General features: G+C 42.8%; 1 non-coding gene across 1 annotated transcript; it reads right to left on the reverse strand.

The window, feature by feature from the left end:
• Positions 1–406: 406 nt before the first annotated feature.
• Positions 407–534, reverse strand: LOC115064915. Its single transcript, XR_003844735.1, has one exon. It is a non-coding gene; the product is annotated as a small nucleolar RNA SNORA17 (small nucleolar RNA).
• Between the last annotated feature and the right edge of the window lie 8,127 nt (positions 535–8,661).

Raw genomic sequence — 8,661 nt, forward strand, 5'->3', positions numbered from 1 at the left:
GACAGTTCAGAGCAGGGACATCTGCCTGGCTTTTGGTGGTAACAGAACTCTGCTACTGCAGGGCCGTGGACCCAGATGTGACACTCCATGCCAGCATAGGTCAGAATCCCATGATGGGCCCCTGTGGCATCGCTGGCTACTCAAATTGGGCTGTTCTTAACTACGCCCAAGTCTCCAGTTCTGACTCTCTTCATTGTGCCCACATCCTTCTGTTTCTCTTTCTCTTCCATTTCTCTACTTTTTCCTTTTAGTGGTGCCTGGGGTCTCTGAGTGTCTGGGGGTGTCTGAGTGTTATGCCCCAGTTGTGTGTTATGACACCAGGCAGGGGTCATCTTCAGTATGGTCTGTCCCCTGAGACCTGCCTGGGGCCAGAATGGTGATTGACCTAGGCTTGCTTTTTTCAGGGGATGTTAGGTTACTAATCAGATGTTGACAGGTCAGAACACTGAGTGCAGGCATAGCCTCTCTCCTCTCTGCCACCTACTGACGCACATGTGACACAGCAGCCACACCTGCCATGCCTCAAGGGGCAGACAACGTAGATGTTTTAAAGCTGAATTTCCAGATGGAGTTGGAGGTTGTGCTGAGGAATTTGCTCCAGGATACAATGCTAACTGGCGTGTCCTCCATAGTGGCACCAGAACCCATCGTTCTTAGTTATGATAGCTTTGTAGAAAGTCTGAAATCTTGTGGGACAATGACTTCCCTCTATGCCCGGGCCCTGGTGGCTCATCCTCTACCTGCCCTGTCCCTCTTCTCCACTCTTTATGCTTCTCTATGAATTTAATGAGACTTTTGTCACCACCTGCTAAGTAAGACCTCCTCTTTTCTACTACGTAAAACTTCCATTGGGATATTGATTAGGCATTGATTAGAATTACATTTAACATATGGGTTACTTCAGGGAAGACTTGCCATCTTTATGAGATGAATGCTTCTCTCCCGTGACTGTAGAAAGTCTCTATTCCTTCAGATCTGCTTTCATGAATTTCAATAATATTTCAGATTTTCCTCCACAAAATATGCTATTTGTTCCAAGGCTCTTTCTATAGACTTTTATATTTTGACACTGTGGATGAACTGTTGCCCTATTATGTTTTCTAGTAAATTATTACCGCATAGCTTCTCTATTGATTTTTCTATATACACTTTGTCTCTAGTGAGCCTGCTGAAGTCTCTTCATTTGCAGAGTTGCTATTCACACCCAGGACCTGATGTGTGCCAGGTAAATGCTTGAGCACTGTGCCCTGCCATGAGGACCTCTTGTTGGAGGGATGGGGTGTCATTTCCTCTTCTCAACTCTTCTCTGCATGTACAGTTAAGTTGTTGGCATTCAAGACAATGGTAGGTAGGAATAGCAGCAAAGACATTTTGCCCTGTTTTTGTCTTAAAGAGACCTCTTCCAACGCCTTACCCTTTAATATGCTGTTTATTTTAGACATGGATGCTATGTCTCAGTGGAGTAAGTGATCTTGGCCCCTGAAAAAGTTCAGTTTCTTCAAACCTTAGCCTGCATTTACTGACTTCACCCTGTTCTCACCTAGTATTATAAACTCCCCCCACCCTCTGGGAATACACGCTACATTATTACAATATATTATGGAATTAAATTTAATGATTTTTTTTAAAAAAAAGATTTATTAATTTTATGAATATGAGTACACCGTCACTGTCTTCAGACACACCAGAAGAGGGCATCAGATCCCATTGCAGATGGTTGTGAGCCTCATGTGGTTGCTGGGAATTGAACTCAGGACCTCTGGAAGAGCAGTCAGTGCTCTTAACTGCTGAGCCATCTCTCCAGCCTCTAATGATTCTTTTTTTGTTTTTTTTTTTTTTAACCTAAGATAGTTTCATCTCCTTTTATAAAGTGATTGGTCCATAGCCCCCTCTCTTGCTTTCTTTCTCCCTTTCTCTTGTCATTTCCTCCCTACTTTTCTTCCTTCTCTCATTTTAATATAGAAAATATACTCACCTGCCTCCAGGAAGTAATTCCTAGCTTTGGGACAATTTGTGGTCATTTCGATTGTTTATTTAGCAGATGTTCATCGGATGCTCAGTGTGTGCCAGGTCCTCTTTTAGTCACTGGGGACACAGTGGCCAACCAGCATCTATCCTCTATTTGACAGGACCCACTCTCTTGCCTCCAGGTGTTTGGGAAGGGGCAAAAGCTTTTGCTTACTATTCATAGTTTTGTCCAAATATTTTATTTTTCTTTTTGGATTTAAAAGTGTGTGTGTGTGCGTGTGTGTGTGTGTGTGTGTGTGTGTGTGTGTGTGCGCGTGCGCGCGCACGCGTCTGTCTGTCTGTCTGTCTGTCTGTCTCTCTGTGTAAGTATGTATGGGTGCCAGAAAAAGATATGGCACTCGAGTTACAATGTGAGCTTCAGCTCTCACATGGGTGCTGGGATCTGGGCTCTATTTTTTTTCCTGGAAGTTGAGGAAGCACCATGTATTGAGCATAAGGTGTGACTTTTGATGTCTTCTATGGATAGAGCTTCATCCTGCACATTCCCTTCCACGGCACCTCTCACGTCTGCCATTTCCTTCTCACACAGTCTGATTAAAAGCTTACTATCATGAAATGCATCACACTAGATTTTTGCAAGCAAGTCTTCCTTTCTTCCCTTCTCTCTGTGCCTCCCCCCCTGCTGTGCTTCTCTGCTGAAACAGTTTCTGTTTCTAGCATCCTGAAATGACTGGAATAACTAACCATCTTATTTCCAAGCTGTCTGTTAGGAAACACATTTCTCCAAGTCACACCACTGCACAGAACTAATGCTTACTGAAGAATGGCTGAGTCCAGATCTGGGGCAGAAAATATACAAAATGATCCTGGAACATCTGTAACAACAGATAACAAAGACCCTACCCAAGAAGAACTGGGCCACAACAATAGGATCTTGATATCTAATTAAAGGCTCTCATTTTCTCTGGCCAACAGTGAGACAATATGACCATCAAACGAGACTCAAGTCTGCAGAGGACTGAAATAGATCATGTTTATTAAAACCCATGAGCTAATAATGATATTAGAAGTATGCCTTACAGTGATATTTAATGTGAGGATGATAGTTCATTATCCTAAAAGCCCTTTAATCAGGGAGAATGTGGCATTTGTTTTGATTTCCTTATACAAGCTGTTCCTACTGGAAAACAGTAGTAGTGCTAAGCTGTGTTTGGAAGAACTTTAGCTAATTATACATGGGGCATCCTTCTTTTGCAGCCCTTAGTGAATATTCAGATATAAGCCATGATCCTTAATGATGCCAAAGCCTGCTGCTTTAATACAGTGGGGAGTGCATGTCACTGCCTGTAAAATGTCCACAGACTTGAACCACAATTAAACCATAAACAAGAGTTTATAGGAAGAAGAGGAAACTCTGAGTGTTTTCAGCGATTCCATGGGACAGGATGTAGGAAATTTTGTTAGAGAAACTTTTTTGTATGCTCCTTTTAATTAAAAAAAAGTATTATGCATGTGTGTTTGCACCATCTATCTATCTATCTGTCTGTCTGTCTGTCTGTCTATCTATCTATCTATCTATCTATCTATCTATCTATCTATCTATCTATCTATTTATCTATCGCCTTTTTCCCCCTGCTTGGAGCCTGTTCTGGCTAACAGCACTGCTTGTCTGCACGACATTCTTAGGCACCATTCTTATTAGGCCCCTGGACTCACTCAGAAATTTGGGCAGAGAACATGGCGGTCTTCCTGCTCCAATGTGTGTCAGGCTCTAGAATAGAAGACAGAAAAGGTTGGAGTGACTGGAAGCTGGACTCATCTGAGATCCATGTCTAGGGGTAGGGCTTACACTAGAGGGGCAGGGCTGATTCCATGGGTGTGGCCTTAGCTGTGACATCGGGGCTCTTGGGGAGCATCTCGGAGTGTGTGTCTAGAGAGCAAGCATCTCACAGACTGAGGAAGACATGCAGGCCTACTCTGATTTTGCTCTGCTGAAGTTTTATAGCATTGCCTCTGTCACATCTTCCATTTCAACCATGTGAGAGTCAACTCAGATCCCAAGGAAAGGAGATCAGACTTTGTCTCTTCTCTGGAAATGGCAGAGTCATATTGCACAAGAGATGTGGGTGAGAGATAGTTTGTGGCCAGACCTGAAAAAGACGATGCACCTCTGAGCCTACTGTTAGGTGTATATTTGTAGCTTTCATCATTACATACTTAAATTTAGGTAGTCATTTCTTATTTTTATGCTATCTTCCTCTTTCCATTTAAAAAAATGCAATTTATAGTGCTTACCTACATTTTCATCTTATGGAACTGGGGATTGAACCCAGGACCTCGGACATGCTAGCTAAGTGATCAACTACTGAGTCACATCCCGAGTCCATTTTGTTTGTTTGTTTTGGGGGTAATCTTTACATGATATAAGGTATGTATTTTTTATTTCTTTATTTTCCATTTTTCTTATGGTTGTAGTTTAGGTTAGCCTTTAAAAAGATTCTCATAACTTTCATGATTAAATTGGAGCATGCATCTTATTTACATGTATTGTGGTTCTTTGCGTTCGAGAATCAACACCACCATCTTAGTTCACCATCTGCAGAAGATGCTGGATGCAGGCAACCTCAAGGAAGGCCAGGTGAATGAATCTGTGGAAGGAAGAATTGGGCTATTCCAGCTACTCCTATCCCTGTTTGCCAGTGCTTGAAAACTGCTTTAAAAGAGAGCAACTCGATTGCTGTGATGGAAGAAAATGAGACTGCGAATATCAATGGATGAAGGTTGGTTATTAATATTTACCCCTCGACCACCAAACAGACATGATAGTTAGCAGCATTAGTCATCAAACAGTGGTTGTTTGTTGTAGTTGATTGGATATTGTTCTAGTGAGGGAATACAGAGATGTACACAAAGAAGGTACTGTCCTGTCCTCATAGAGACTGGGTAGAGGAGAAGACTGTCAGTGAATAAGGCTCATAGTGTGGTCGTTGTAGAAGTTAGGTCTGGTTCTCCCTCCCAGTTTAGTGCTCCCAGAAATAAGACTCAGACTCAAAATATATTTACAAAGACCTCAGCCATATAGCTAGGCTCTTCTCTGACAAGATCATAACTTAAAATAACCCACTTATTCTGATCTACATTCTGGCACGAGGCTGGTTATCTGTACTCATGCTCAGGGACCGTGCGTCTGTCTTGTCACATCTTCCTGTGTAAATCTCCTGTGTCTCATTTTATCCCAGAATTCTTTCTGTTTCTCAGAGGTCCCACCTTCTATTCTACTCTTTCTTATAGGCTGTAGGTTTTTTAATTGACAGGCAGCGCATCCATACAATACACAAGATATTCTCTCTACAGATCTTTGGGTTCTTTAGAGTCATAATCATCAATGCATAGGAAGGAGAATGGTAATCACTCTCACTCTCCAAAAATATAGTTAAATTTTATAATGGGTTACAAAAGAGGAGACTTCCCTGGTTCATTAGGGAGGTCTACTAATGTAATCACACGGTCCTTAAATGCAGAGAATTTTCTCTGGTTGGTGACATAGAGGAGACAAGCATGGGAGACTAGGAAATGTGGCAGAAGTCAGAGAGATACTTGAAACAGGAAGAGTTTGATGTACTGTGGTTGGCTTGGCAGTGCAAAGGACCCCGGACTACCGCAATGGGGGTTTTGATTCTACAACCAATGGGAATTTAATTCTATCCCCTGTGAGACTGGAGGCAGACTCTAGTTCCAGGTGGGAGCCTCAGTTTGTCCACTCACACTTTATCAGCTGGCACAGGTCACACTGTCATGCCTGAATTCAAGAGGTTGTTCTCCTGACAACCTGGCCACGTTCTCTTACCTGTAAGATAGAATGACTGCACCCATTTCATATGATCGCCAGGAGAATGGAATATGTGAATGTCTAGAACTGTGCTGGACACACTACCAAGAGCTTGTTAAATGTCACAGGTTAATTTTCTATCTATGGAATAACAACTCTACATCACACAGCTGTGTGTATTCACCGACACACTCTATAAGCTGGACTAGCAGCCTCTGAAGTAACAAAGCACGTGACAGGCGGCAAGGACCACGGAAGTGGACGATGACACAGGTGCCACCAGCAAAATAAGGAGACGTTGGAGGCCATTTCATGTCCCAAACCTTGACTCACGTTAAGACATACTACAGAAGATTTTAAATTCTTACAAAGATATGACAAACCAATAAACCTACCTATCTGACTTACCTTATGTCAACTAAATGTAAAATGTTGTCTAATTCCGGAGTTCTCAATCTGTGCATCGAGACCCTTTGTGGTATCAAACAACTCTTTCACAGGGGTTGCCTAAGATGGCTCACAACAGTAGCAAATTTATAGTTATGAAGTAGCTATAAAAATGAAGAACTGAATTAAAGGGTTGCAGCATTAGGAGGGTTGAGAACCACTGGTCTAATTTATGATGGCAGCTGTGAGATTTTATTCTTTGTTTTAAATTAGCCAGATGGTAGTTTCAATTGCTGACCTACATTGTGGCATCCTAGTAATAGGTGAAAATAAAGCTTACTCGTTTCACAGTTGAGAGAGCATGGTTCTCCTCCCTTGTCTCTAAGAACAGCAAGTTGTCCTGTAGCCACTAGGGAGCAGGAGCGACTCACTAATCGTGTGTGTGGAGCACCTTCCTCCGGAGAAAGCCAGCATTAGAGACAGTCTGCTAACCGATGAGGAAACTGAGTCTCATGGAGGACACATTGTTTTCTGAAGTCCACTCAGGGATGAGTGGTAAGTTTTGTCATTGAGTTCAAGTTTAGGTTTGTGATCACTAATTTAAAACACATTGTAATGCAGAAAACCAATCTATTTAGCTATCTGAACATAAATAGTACATGTGGGTTTAAAAAAAAAAAAAACCCAGGTTATTGATAAAAAAGGAATAAAGTCCAGTGTGTTGCTTGTCTTTGCGAGTGCTCAAAGGTATCCTGAACCAGAGTAGCATGAGAAAGCTTGGGCATTAGGAGGGGGAGGAAGAATTTTGAGAATTGGCAAGATCAAGTTCAGAGCCAGGCTCCCTGGTATTAAAGATTATTATGAGCCAGGCAGTGGTGGCACATGCCTTTAATCCCAGCACTTGGGAGGCAGAGGCAGGCAGATTTCTGAGTTCAAGGCCAGCCTGGTCTACAGAGTGAGTTCCAGGACAGCCAGGGGTACACAGAGAAACCCTGCCTTGAAAAACAAAACAAAACAAAACAAACAAGATTATTATGTTCTAGAGCAGTTAGGAATAATGACACATACACTACATGCCAGGCAGTCACCACTGGGTACTCAAGCATGGCCTGACCATCAAAGGACTGTGTCGAGAACCTGATACTCTATGGTCTTGCAAGAGATCTGTAATTGTTGTCAACTTGATACTGGGAAGAGGGGAGATCAGTTGAAGAACTGCCTCCAGTAAACGACCTGTCTATGTGTCTATGGGGTATTTTCTCACTTGCTAAAAGTGATGTAGGAAGGCCCAGCTATTGTGGGTAGTACCATTCCTAGGTAGGTGAGTTTGGCTGTATAAGGGCAGCTGCACCTGAACACAGAAGCAAGCCAGAAAGCAGTGTTTCTCCACGGTCTCTGCTTCAGCTCCTGTTTCCAGGTTCCTGCTTGGAGTTCCTGCCTTGGTTTCCCTTGGGAGTGCACTGTCACCTGTAAGCTGAAACAAACCATTTCTTCTCCCATTCATTTTGGTCATGGTATTTACCACAGCACCAAAAAACTAAGCAGGACTTAAGATGGCATTTCTACACCATGGCCAAGCATTTGCCAAAAATGGACATCAGTTACCTGTGAGCATCTTAAACCAGCATCCATCTGTATCATCAGTTAGGGATAACTTTGGCTATTGAGAAAAGAGAGACACCCACTCTGGGGCTGCTCAATTGGTAGAGGGCTTGCCTAGCATACATGGAGTCCTGGGCACAACCCCCAAGTTGCATAACCCAGGCATAGTGGTGCACTCAGGTAGAGGCAGAAAGATCAGAAGTTGAGACATTCAAGGTCATCCTCTACACTGAAAGTCGGAAGCCAACCTGGACTACATGAGACCCTGTAAACAAAAGCAACCAAACCAAACCAAAACGACAGAGAAACCCTACTAATGACAGTACAAATAAAACATAAAACATTTCTCTCGATTGTTCAGAGACTGGTAGTTTAGCCATGGCATACAGTTCTGCTTCACAAAATGCCATGAGATTTGGCACTTCTATTTGTGGTCTTGTACAATGCCTTGGTTCCCACAAGTAGCTCACGTCCCAAGAAGGCTGCTACAGATGCTAATATTGATCTGCATTCTGGCCTCAAGAAGGGAAAGATGAAAATAAGTACAAGCTGCCTGTTGAGGGAGACAGTACTCACGGAAATGCTCATGGAACGTCCATCAATATTACGCTGATTAGAACTTGACCACACAGAGATGGGTCTTGCAAGGGAGGCTGGGAAATCCTCTTCTAGATTGTGCTTTGCTTCCCTATAACAATCTGAAGGTGGTTCCACTTTTTCTTTGCAAAGATACTTCCATCCTTGTCTCCTCCAGATTCTCCAACCTTGCATTTTCTTCTTCTTTCCCCTCCTTCCCTTTCTGTCAGGAGAATGGACTTTGACCAAGAAGTGTCTTGATATGGTCACTGCCCTCAGTCTCTGGGGGAATTCAAAAC

Source organism: Mus pahari, chromosome 10 (genome assembly GCF_900095145.1).
Source record: "Mus pahari chromosome 10, PAHARI_EIJ_v1.1, whole genome shotgun sequence".
Lineage (NCBI taxonomy): Eukaryota > Metazoa > Chordata > Mammalia > Rodentia > Muridae > Mus > Mus pahari.